The sequence below is a fragment of the Sceloporus occidentalis genome, unplaced genomic scaffold (assembly GCF_023333645.1).
Source record: "Sceloporus occidentalis isolate IW3139 unplaced genomic scaffold, rSceOcc1.0.p SCAF_1, whole genome shotgun sequence".
NCBI classification, from domain to species: domain Eukaryota; kingdom Metazoa; phylum Chordata; class Lepidosauria; order Squamata; family Phrynosomatidae; genus Sceloporus; species Sceloporus occidentalis.
Genome location: NW_028316981.1, coordinates 210705564 through 210718149, shown reverse-complemented (window position 1 = coordinate 210718149; position 12586 = coordinate 210705564). Strand labels below are relative to the sequence as shown.

Below are 12586 nucleotides of genomic sequence, written 5' to 3'. Positions count from 1 at the left end.
TGGCATTATTTTCCTGTCTTTAATCCTTTACATCCTTTGTTACATATCCCTAAGCTTTTCCTCAACTTACATCAAAATCCATAATTTTGGGCCCAAAAACTTATTAACTTATAGTTGAGTATATATAGTAAACAGTTTAAAAGTTTCAGCAATTTCCACGTTGAGTTTTTTTTTAATTTATGAAAAGGTAAGCAGACAATACAAATCAACCTTTTCAACATTAGACAATGGTCCCTTGGTATCCACTGGGGTTTCAGAGATGCTCAAGTCCCATTAAATATAGTGGCATGGGCCTGTTACAGACTGCCAAAATAAAGCTGCTTCGGGTCTCTTTGGAGGTATGCTGTTTAAATGATGTATGCATCCTAAGAATCCGGAAGCTGCACCAAAGCTGCACGCCAGTGCTTAGGAATGGAGTATGGCTTTGGTGCAGCTTCCCGATTCTTAGGACGCATGCATCATTTAAACAGCATACCTCCAAAGAGACCCGAAGCAGCTTTATTCTGGCAGTCTGTAACAGGCCATAGTAAAATGGTGTCCTTTATATAAAATGGTAAAATCAAGGTTTGCTTTTTGGAATATATACTGTAGATATACTTCAAAGTTAAAACGAAATCCAGCTAGACCTATTGGAATGCTAGTCATGTTCAGTGGGAGTTTTCCACTACTGGCAGAGGAGCAATCTCCATATATTTCAACCTTCTTCACTCCTACAGTGATGTGCACCTGTCTACAACATCTGTCAAACAACTGAGACAGTACTTGTTGTTATTGTTCTTGTTGTGTGCCTTCAAGTCCTTTCCAACTTATGTCAACCCTAAGATGAAGCTATCACTACTATCAATCAAATATCCCAATACAGTGGAGAAACCAAGGAAATCGAAACATCTTGGGAGTGAGGAAGGAATATAAATGTTAACTTATTTTCCTCTGAGGAAGCAGACCAAGTCTACGAAAGCTCATGCTAAGACTTATTTTGCACAGTTAACCTCAAAGGTGCTGCAAGATTCCTCTGTATCTTGGTTTTCCTCCTGTTAGTTTTATTTATCAACTAATATTTTTCTGAATAATTGTGCAACCATGCAAGCCATCACTCTGTCTGCAGATGCCCCAGATGACACTCATAAAAAAGGGATGGAAAACATGTGGACAACCAGATGTTATAAAACTACAACTCCCAGCAGTCCAAGGCAACATAGCTAGTGGTGAGGTAGGTATACTGGGAGCTGCAGACTGAACGGAAATGGAGGGCTTCACAATTTCTACCCTGTCATAAAACCAGAAAGTTCATACTATCTAAAGATGACAATTTTCTGCCACTATCAGTCACCACCATTTTCATGTCAAGCATCTGGCTCTCAGATACAATTATGCGAGAACAAAAATATCTGCATTTTATTTAGGAAAGTTGCATGCTTGCACACAATACAAATTCTCTCTATAAATATATACTGGCTTCAAATGAAAAAGAGACAAAGGTAAGAAGCATGCGACACAACGGTACACCATGTTTCTGGCTCACAAACAGGCATTTGTAAATGGTTCACACTGACAGTCTTAGCTTAAAATGGAAAGGAAAAGGAGAAAACTAGACCAGAGAAGAAAGCACCAACTGTCTCAAGATCTGGAAAGCAAGCTGTGCTCCCATTCTTGAGTACAGGTAGTCAACACACAGTTAATTTAATTCATTACTGAAGATTATAAATCTTTGACATGATAAATTCACAAGAACAGTACAGATCATAGAGACCAGGAAATTTAATTTATCAACTTGTTTAACATCAGTGATAAAGAAAAACGAAAAGTTCTCTTAGACCTTTTTTTTTTTGGGGGGGGGGGGGTTTAGAATAAAAAGAATATATGCAAACACGGATCTAAGGGAAACGTGTAATATTAAACAATGATACTATAATGTTAGACATATGACAGTCATTTGGACTATAGGATGGCAGTCAATTTTTCTTTTGGCAGAGCACCTGGGGGTTTGAGATACCTTTCAAAGCTTTTATCTCAGACATTTTTCAAATCATGCCCCTCTAATAGAAAGCATTTTTCACATTTATAACATACAAAACTCATAAACCCCAACATTGCCAGTAGGCAGATGCTGACTTCCCTATCTTAAGTAAAGCCTATAGGACCTGACACTATAACAGCAGATGGCTTGCCATTCAAAAAAAGAACACAATGCATGCTGGGAGGGACTTAATTTTCCACACATTGGGTTCATTCATATAAGTCTGAGCTTGTGAGGTATGTCTCAGAAGAAATGCCTTAATAACCACCATTTCATACAAAGCAAATGATAACGGTTATCATCTCAAGGCTATCAAGCCAAGCCATATTGCTCTGCTATACAGATGGTAAGACAGAACGGCCAGGGGCCATTTCTAGATAGGTCCAGTTGGACCACTATCCAAGAAGTGGTAATCTGGATTACTACAAAGCATTTTATGTGGAGCTCCAGTTAAAACAGATGTTGAAACTACAGCCGGTACAGAAAGCCACAGCCAGTGGGGTGACTGGAGTGCCATTACCAGCAGCACATTACACCTTGGTTGAAGGGGCTATACTGCTTATATGCTACTGGATCTCAAAGGCAGTAGTTTTCTGTCTTGCTAATGAAATGTAAAGTTTATTTCCTGGACTGAATCTCCCAGTACCCACATGGTCAGAAGGAGGAGGGGCCTGCCTGAATTGAACATATCATCTGAACTGAGGACAACTACATCATCTTGACCAAATGCAGGGCTATGACTAACATAGTCAATTTTTTTTCTTTCTTTCTCCCATGTGATTTTTAACACATTTGCCTGATGAAGAAGCAAGTGAAGTTTGGAAAGCCTGCAACATGTATAATGTTTTATGCATTTTGTGCATCGCTGTTTTGTGCATTTTGAATGATATAAGCTACTGGGACACTCTTAAATGTTTTGGTGTTTGCTTACAAAGCTTTTAACAAGCATGGGCCAGAACACTCCAAAGATCATCAGATCCCCCCCCCCCTCTCTTAAGACAGGCACTGCTCAGAGTTCTGGAGCACCTTTTGGAATAAGTGAACATTTCTCTGGCATTTTGGCATAAGTGAACATTCTTTGGAATTAGTATACAGTGAACACTCTCTGGAATTTCCTAGCTGTACTAATTAGACATGCACCAACCCTCCTGGATTTCTGGCACCGACTCATAACATGCTGGTTCCAATACCTTTTTCCAAAATAGTGGTCTTCCATATGTTATTTAATGGCTCCTCTCATCACACTAGCCCACAAAAGCTTTTTGTAGAGCCCTGAGACTCCCCAAGTCGACTTCTTTTTCTGGCAAAAAAGGACTGGGTTTCTAGGAAGCCTCCAAAAGTGGTGAATAAACTTTAAAATGGGTATGAGGTTTTACTTTTACTGTTTTTTTTAAAAGGGGAGATTAAAACCATGTGGAGTTAGTATAATTTCCAGTTTTGTCTTCCCTCCCCCTTTCTTGTCTTATGGGGATTTTTTTTTTCTTTTGGCCCTACGGCACCCCAGAGGCACAAAATTTTCACTTGAACCCATATAAGTTGTCCATCCCATTCTAGCCAGCATAATCAATGATGGGAGATGTCATTCAGCAACACTCTTTTAAAATAAAAGTAGCATTAAAACTGGCTATGTTAAACTAATCAGGATCTTAAGAATAAGTCATCAAAAAGCCTTGCAGATAAAGGAGACACTTGAAACTCTCAGGTACAGTGCGCCCGCGCCATACGCAGCCTTGAGCATACGCGCTCAAGCCGCGGGGCACGTGCGGGGCAGAAGGGGCGGCGCGTCCCATTCAATTGAATGGGCGCGCGCACCCGTTGCACCCCGTGCGGGCCCGCGCCGCCGCGCACGAGCCCCATTGTTTCCAATGGGGCTCGAGCATAGGCGGAATTTGCCTTATGTGGCGGGATCCGGAACGGATCCCGCAGTGTAAGGCGAGGACGGACTGTATATCTGCTTTGCCAGCTGGACAAAGACGGTGACTTACAGAATGACGTATACAGCTACTTGACCATAATTAAAATAATAATTGTAAGCTCAGGGACGTAGCTAGGATTTTAGGAAGGGGGGTCCAGACTAAGTGCCACCATTATAATGGGGCTTGGGTGCAGCGTCGCAGCAGCACACACCATTCATTTTTCTAATGGAAGGGGGGGTCCGGACCCCAAGAAACCCCCCCCCCTTGGCTACGTCCCTGGTAAGCTGCTCTGAGAGCCTTTAGGGCTGAAGGGCGGGGTATAAATACAGTAAATAAATAAAATAAAGATTCTCTCTTCAAAAACAGGTTCAGAAAAGAAGAGAGACGGAAGTTTGCATTTATCTCAACCCTGTTTAAAGATATGCAGAAGGATTTCTAAAAATAAAGCAGCAGATTCCTGCTTAGAAAATTATGAACAAGTCTATCTTAACATAGGAGAAATCAGCTGAAAGTGAAAATAGAACCGTGTTTGCACAACTGACAAAAGCGTCACTAGGGGGCAATATAGGCAGAAGCAGATACCCTTCCCTCTTCTATATTCCCTGCTACCTTGCTCCTTTACCCATAGGCTGATACTCTTGGTTTGACCTTACTTCCCTCCTACACACTTCTCCCACCCCCATTACCTAGTCAGCCAGAAACAGCAGATCCCCTATTTTTTCTCTCTCAAATATGTAGTTCACTTTGCTGAACATTCTTATCAATAACAATGGTATTTTGTCAATGACTCTAAACACCATCTTCCATGTACGGCAACAAAATCATTTCAAAATATAAATGAAAGCAATCTGTTTCTCCAGCTGGTTGCAACTTATAAGTTACTCCTTGTGCATTACCGTGAAACACATCAGGTCACTGGCACATTATAGGTCAGCATCCACCAGTAGTGACTCTCCATAATTTCAAAGAGGAATCTTTACCAACTCTGATGAGAGGCACTGAAATTAAACCAGGGATCTTTTGCATTCAAACATGTGCTCTACAACTAGTTTGTTGTTGTTAACTGCCCTCAGGTCTACCCCGACTCATGGTGACCCTGTGGACGAGACATCTCCAAGGCCCCTATCCTCTACTGCTCTGTTTAGGCCCTGTAGTTTCATGTCCATGACCTCTGATTGAGTTTATCCATCTGGCATGTGGCCTTCCTCTCTGGCTACTACCTTCAATTTTTCCTAGCATTATTGTATTTTCTAATGAGTAACGTCTTCTCATGATGTGGCCAAAATAGGCCAACCTCATTTTCATCACTTTGGCTTCCAGGGAAAGTTCAGTCTTGATCTGTCCAAAGACCCATTTATTTGTCTTTCTGGCTATCCACAGAATCTTCAAGCACTCTTCTCCAACAACACAGCTCAAATGAGTTGATTTCCTTCCTGTCCACTTTCTTCACTGTCCAGTTCTTGCATCTATACATGGTGATGGAGAATACTATGGCTTGGGCTGTTCCAACTTTAGTGCTCAGTTGTATATCTTTATTCTTTAGGATCTTGCCTAGTTCTTCCATCACTGCCCTATCCATTCCTAGCCTTCTTCTTATTTCTTGACTGCAGTCTCCGTTCTGATCAATGTTTGCATGGGAAATCTTTAACTACTGCTATTTCTTCATCGTCTAGGTTGAATTTATGTAGCTCCTCTGTGGTCCTTTTTGTTTTCTTTATGTTCAGCAACAAGCCTGCATTTGCACTTTCTTCTTTCTCCTTCCTTAGTAATTGTTCCAAGACTATGCTATTTTCCACTAGGAGTCTGATGCCATCCACATATCTTAGACTGTTGATGTTCCTATAGTAAAGAAGGGTGTAAGATGCCTACTGACAACTCTTTGATCCCTTCTATGAGACAATGAGATAAATTTATAGGTTTTACTAGACAAACATGCACTGAACATTCATACTGAAAGGTTTCTATACTGTCACAACCATTCATCACAGGTCATTAACAGCCCATTTCACAGAGTCTTGTAGATACATATACACACACTAACTTTTCCATATTTTGTTGTGTTACAACTTGGAACTGAACTGGATTGAACTGGCACTGTTACCACTTGATGTAGTCAGTAAATTCAAGACAGAAGATGCAAAATATTTTTTTTAATTTTATTTAATTTATTGTTAAATAAATAAAAACAAACCTGCACTTATCAGTTGCTAAGTATCTAGCTGGTATGCACCTCTGGCAGAAATTACAGCTATGAGTCTTCTTGGGTAAGTCTCTATCAGCTTTGCACATCTGGATCCTACAATTTTTGCCCTTTTCTCTTAGCAAAAGTGTTCTAGCTGTCAACTTAGATGGGACTGTTTACAGCAACGTTGAAGTCTTGCCACAGATTTTCAGGCATGCCGAGGTCTAGGCTTTGACTGGGCCATTCTAAAACATTGACATCTTTATATTTGAACCATTCCAGTGTTGCTTAGGCTATGTTTAGCATTATTCTTCTTTTGGAAGGTGAATGTCCACCTGTCTCTGGCTTCTTGCGGATTAAAGCAGGTTCTCCTCTAATTAACTTATATTTGGCTCCATCCATCTTGCCCTCAGTCCTGATCAGTTTCACAGTTTCAACTGAGGAAAAGCATCCCCACAACTTGATGCTGCCACCCGCTTCTTCACTGCGGAGATGGTGCTTTCAAAGCAATGAGCACATTTGCTGTATTTTAGCTTTGTGCCACATATAGCATTTGCTACAAGTTCAGTAGGCTCAGTTATACCAGAAAAACTTTACCAACACTTGCTGTATCTCTCACATGCCTTTTGTAGACTCTAAGCCTGTTTTGATAGGGGTTTTTCCCAGCAACAGCTTTTTTCTTGTCACATTTTCAAGGCTTCTGGATGACAGTCTTCTCAATAATTATTTTTTCTCATCTCAGCTGCAGATCTCACCACCTTCTTCAGAGTCACCACTGGCCCCTATCTGACTAATGCCTTCTTTACCCAGACACTATGTTTTGGTGGGCAGACCTCATTAAGCAAAGTCACACATGAGCCCTATTCTTTCAATTTTGCAGTAATGCATTTTAACAATGCTCTGCAAGATGTTCATATTATTGGGTGGTGGAGGGTTATAATCCAGTCTTATTTAGTAGATCTGTACAACTTCATTCTGGACTTGATTTGATAGCTCCTTGGTTTTCAGCATGCTGGTTGTTTAAATCTGCTCTGAGGCCTTCAGAAACATGTGTATTTTATCTGAGATCAAGTGGCATCGGAATTGAACACATCCAGTCTCCATCCACCTGTGTATGAGACTTATACAGGCATAACACATCAAAGGGGGTGGTGAATACTTATGCAGCCAACAAGTACCAGTTTCTTCATTTACTTAACTTTTGTGCAGAAATAAAAATACTTTTCACCTTCACAATGTTGAGTATTTTTCATACATCAAGTCTATTAATCCACTTCAGTTCCAGGTTTCAACAAAATAAAATATGAAAAAGTCAAATGGGGTTTCAATAATCCTGGCAAGACACTACACAGATGAACAAACCAGGCTTTAGTTCCGATTGCCCATTGCTATTATTCACAAGCTTGGCAGATATCTTAATATAAACCTGCTTTGAATAAAATTCTCACATTCTTGCCCAGTATAATCCAAGATCTCAGATTAACAGTATTTTGCCATCATCAACAAAAACTTAAATGTTTTTAATATGACAGTTAACAGAAGAAATATACCAAGCAACTTATTTCTTACTTACTGAGAATAAAAGAGCAGTATTTGATCAATACCAAAAGAATGGTATCCCCTATCCTAAAAGTACAGATTCCTGTACACTTTGGACAAGAGGCTACTGTCAAAACAGAACACGGAGAAACATAATGGTTCCCAATTGGCAAAGGGGTCAGACAAGGCTGTATCCTTTCACCCTATTCATTCAACTTGTATACAGAAAATATTATCCAAAGAGCAGGCTAGGGCACAAGAGGGAGGAGTAGTGAAAATAGGAGGGAGGAATATCAACAATTTAGGATATACAAATGACACAATACTATAGCATAAAATATAATAGGCCTAGAGCAACTACTGAAGAAGGTCAAGGAAGAAAGTGCAAAGCCAGGATTACTGGTGAACATAAAGAAACCAAAAATAATGAAGATGGAGGATCTTCACAAATTCAACCTAGACAATAAGGAAATCGAAATAGTAAAAGAGTTCCTATACCTGGGATCAAATATAGATCAGAATGGGGACTGCAGTCAAGAAATCAGAAGAAGACTAAGAATGGGAAGAGCAGCTATGAAAGAACTAGAAAGGATGCTAAAAATCAAATATATACAACTGAACATGAAACTTAGAATCATACAAGCAATTGTATTTCCAAGCATGTATTGATGTTAGGGCTGGGCAATACAGAAAATGGATAAGAAGAAAATTAATTCATTTGAGATGTGATGCTGGAGAAGAGTGCTGAAGAGTCGATGGATGGCCAAGAAGACAAACAAACAAGCTTCATTTATATACCGCTTCATACTGCCTAAGCAGTTTACAACTGTAAGCTAATTTGGTTTAGCGACCTTGGAAGGATGCAAGCCTGAATCGAGCTTGAGACCTTTTGCTGGTCTTGAACTCGCAACCTTATGGTTTTGAGTGAGTGGCTGCAGTACAGACATTTAACCATTGCACCACTAGGGCTCCAACAAACAAATGGGTCCAAGAACAGATTAAGCCAGAAATCTCCCTGGAAGCCAAGATGACAAAACTGAGGCAGTTGTACTTAGGACACATCTAATGCTCGAAAAGGTGGAGGGAAGCAGAAAGGAAGGAAGGCCACATGCTAGATGAATGGACTCTATTAAGGAGGTCATGGATATGAAATTGCAAGAACTAAGCAGAATAGTGGGGGATAGAGAGTCTTAGAGATCTCTCATCTACAGGATTGCCATGACTCGAGATGAGATTGACTGGAAGGTGGTCAACAACAACCACAAAAATCCTAAAAGGTTAGAAAGTCAATGGAGCACTAATTCCTAAGCTTTCCCCATGCTATGGAGAACTGCATGGGAATGAAAATGGGGTAAATACCCATTTTTCACTTTTATGGATTGCTCGTATTGATTCATATAGAGCAGTGATGTAGAGTGTTAATCTTTTGGGAAGACCAAATTAGTTGAGCTTTTAGTTTCAAAAATTTGACCAAAAGGGATACTTATAAGGAAACAATACAGTCGGCCCTTCTTATACACTGATTTTTTATACACGGATTCAAGCATCCACGGTTTGAAAATGTTCCAAAAAAGTATAAATTTCAAATATCAAACCTTGATGTTCCATTTTTTATAAGGGACACCATTTTGCTATGTCATTATATTTAATGGGACTTGAGCATACACGGATTTTGTTATACACGGGGGATCTTGGAACCAAACCCCAGCGTATAACAAGGGTCCACTGTACTGTTACAGTGCAGTAGCCCTATCCCTCTCTCCACTGAAAGAAAGCTAATGCAAAGACATTTGTTTTTCAAAGGGTACTTTTTTATTCTAAACCATATTTAATCATTAGGCATTGCTTTTCCAACTCTACCTTTGACCAGGTGCCCATGATTATATTGCAATGCACAGTAAGCCCATTTATTTATTTATCTGGGATATTTGTATCCTGCCCTTCAGCCAAAAAGACTCTCGGAAAGGCTTACAAATTGTTACTTTGAGGGTTACTTATGCTTCTCTGGTTCCTCCCCATTGACATAGGGAACAGCTGGACTGACCGTATTTTGTCAAATTAAACAAATCAATGCTCTTGACACAAGAGAAGCACTGCCATTGCTTCATGAGGATGAATACCAGCTTATCTGTGCTATTTGTGGTACCGAAACCAACCAAATGTCCTGTGAAAACTTAATGGCAAATGAATGCATTGTGGCATAGTTTCTATTTAAAAGATCCTGATTTATGAAATTCATGTTTTGCAGAGTGAAACTTCTTCTGTATTATAAATCTGTATGATATTACATATGTAACAATGAGAATTGTGAAGCCCATGCTCTCATGTCTGAACTTAAGCAAACCATTCATTTTCAAGACTTACTCACAATGGTTACCAATATCCTGTACCTGAAACAGACCAAACACTTGCAACGTACCCTTATTTATACTGCTTCTAAAGCAGTTATAAAAACCAGTAAGTGCTATTGCATATGTCATGCTCTCTCTGTGTGTCCATATGCATGGGCATAGTAAAAATATATCCAACCCTTGCATAAATTACTGCATCAGATGAAACCAAGTATTGCTTAAAGAAAGCTTATAGAATAACAACATATTAGCCTTTAATGTGTTATAGGTCTAATAGGGCTATATTTACAATTTTCATATGAATTTTTATAGCATTTTATAGTATCACACTCGTCCCTGAAAGACCCTTTTTACTGTTTAAATTTAAGATTAAGGCCTGTTACAGACTGCCAAAATAAAGCTGCTTCGGGTCTCTTTGGAGGTATGCTGTTTAAATGATGCATGCATCCTAAGAATCCGGAAGCTGCACCAAAGCTGCAATCCAGTGCTTAGGAATGGAGTGTGGCTTTGGCATGACCTCCGGACTCTTAGGACCCATGCATCATTTAAATAGCATACCTCCAAAGAGACCCGAAGCAGCTTTATTTTGGCAGTTTGTAACAGGCCTTTGTGAAGATTAAGGTCCCAAACACACTGCAGAAACGATCCAGTTTGAGCGCTTTAACCCCCCTTGCTCAGCGCTAGGGAACCCCGGGATTTGTGGTTTGTTCGGCACCAGAGCTCTCTGCAGAAAAGGCTAAATCCCTCACAAAACTACAATTCCCAGGGTTCCCTAGCACTGCGCCAGGGCGGTTAAAGCGCTCTCAAACTGGATTATTTCCATGAAAGCTCATGTTGCCAATTTCTTTCACTGAGTCTCAAAGTTGCTCCGAGGTCTCTCTCTGTCTGAATAGGGCCTCAGAGATAAATCTCACTTTGTTCGATGGGGCTTTCGCAGAATCCTGGAGTTGGAGAGTGACCTCAAGGGCCCCCTTCTGCCATGCAGGAACTCTCAATCAAAGCACCCCCATTGACAGATGGCCATCCAGCCTCTGTTTGGAGACCTCCAAGGAGGGAGAGCCCACCACTCTCCAAGGGAGTGTGTGTGCTCCACTGTGGAGCAGCCCTTCCTGTCAGGAAGCTCCTCCTAATGTTGAGGTGGAGTCTCTTTCCATGTAGTGTGTTAGGGCTGTACCCCATGGGAGCGTTTAATAACCTGCCATGAAAGTTAGGCTCCCCCTCCTTCCTTTCTTTCTTTTAAGTGTTTGTGTGTGTGGCTCCATCCCAAGCCATTATAAAGAGAGGAGAAGAAGCTTCCCACCAGGCTTTAAAAGGGCACCATGTGTCCAAGACACACTGCAGCACTGAGCCAGGGCAGTTAAAGCGGTTTTAAACTGGATCATTTCTGCAGTGTGTTCTGGACCTGAGAGCCAATGTCACTTTGGGAGGCCTATGACACAGTGTGTTATTTTGGACCTATATCATTCCCCAATGCCTGGGGGCCACCAACGAACTACAGTTCCCAGAGTTCCATAGGACTGGGCCATGGCAGTTAAAAAGCGGTGTCAGATCGGATTTGGATGTTTAAATTTATTTTTGCCTGCGCGCACATTCACACGTTCATATGTGGAGACACGTGTCAACACCTCCCCCGCCCGCGGGCTCGCACTACTCACTAGCGCTGCCTGCTGCGCTGCGCGACCAGGAAGCCCCTCGCGACCGGAAGGAACGCCGACGACGGCTCCCTCACGTCCGGTTACGCTTCCGCCCGCTGAGAGAGAGAGAGAGCGAGAGACTTCTACTGCGCATGCGCTTCTAGAACGAGACGCCGGGCGGCGACAGCGCATGCGCAAGGTCACGATTATTATTATTTTTTCCAAAGCGTGCGCGCGGCGGCGGTGGTTTTTACTGACCTTCCTGAAAGTGGGCGGGGCCAAGAGCGCGGAAGAAAAGCCTATACCGAAAGTAATAAAGATGGGGCAGCCTTGTGGCGTCACTTCCGGTTGCGGGTTAGGAAGGGCAAGCTAGAGTGGGAGCGTGCTGATAAATACGCTGTTTGGCACTACACTGATTCAGAATACACTTGTCCTTCCATATTCACTAGGGCCAGGGGCACAAGACCTCCATGAATGTGAATAAAAAGCAAAATAACCATGTTTTTACCTGAGAGGACACCTCTCTAGGAATCTATAGGTCCTCCAGTGCAACTCTGTGGTCAATGTCTGACAGACACTAGCCATAAAACCACTGGAGGAGCTACAAATGCATAGTAGAGTGTCCTCTCTAGGAATCTATAGGTCCTCCAGTGCAACTCTGTGGTCGATGTCTGACAGACACTAGCCATAAAACTGCACTGGAGGAGCTACAAATGCATAGTAGAGTGTCCTCTCTAGGAATCTATAGGTCCTCCAGTGCAACTCTGTGGTCGATGTCTGACAGACACTAGCCATAAAACTGCACTGGAGGAGCTACAAATGCATAGTAGAGTGTCCTCTCTAGGAATCTATAGGTCCTCCAGTGCAACTCTGTGGTCGATGTCTGACAGACACTAGCCATAAAACCACTGGAGGAGCTACAAATGCATAGTAGAGTGTCCTCTCTA

General features: G+C 41.5%; 1 protein-coding gene across 2 annotated transcripts in view; it reads right to left on the bottom strand.

Annotated features, from left to right (window-relative positions):
* The window catches only part of ZCCHC7 (zinc finger CCHC-type containing 7), a 162268-nt gene extending 150523 nt beyond the window's left edge, over window positions 1-11745 (bottom strand). For both annotated transcript variants that reach the window (XM_089488735.1, XM_089488736.1), the window contains exon 1: window positions 11661-11745. The gene's annotated coding sequence lies outside the window, so the exon portion shown is untranslated. The remainder of the gene's footprint in view (window positions 1-11660) is intronic.
* Window positions 11746-12586: the final 841 nt, after the last annotated feature.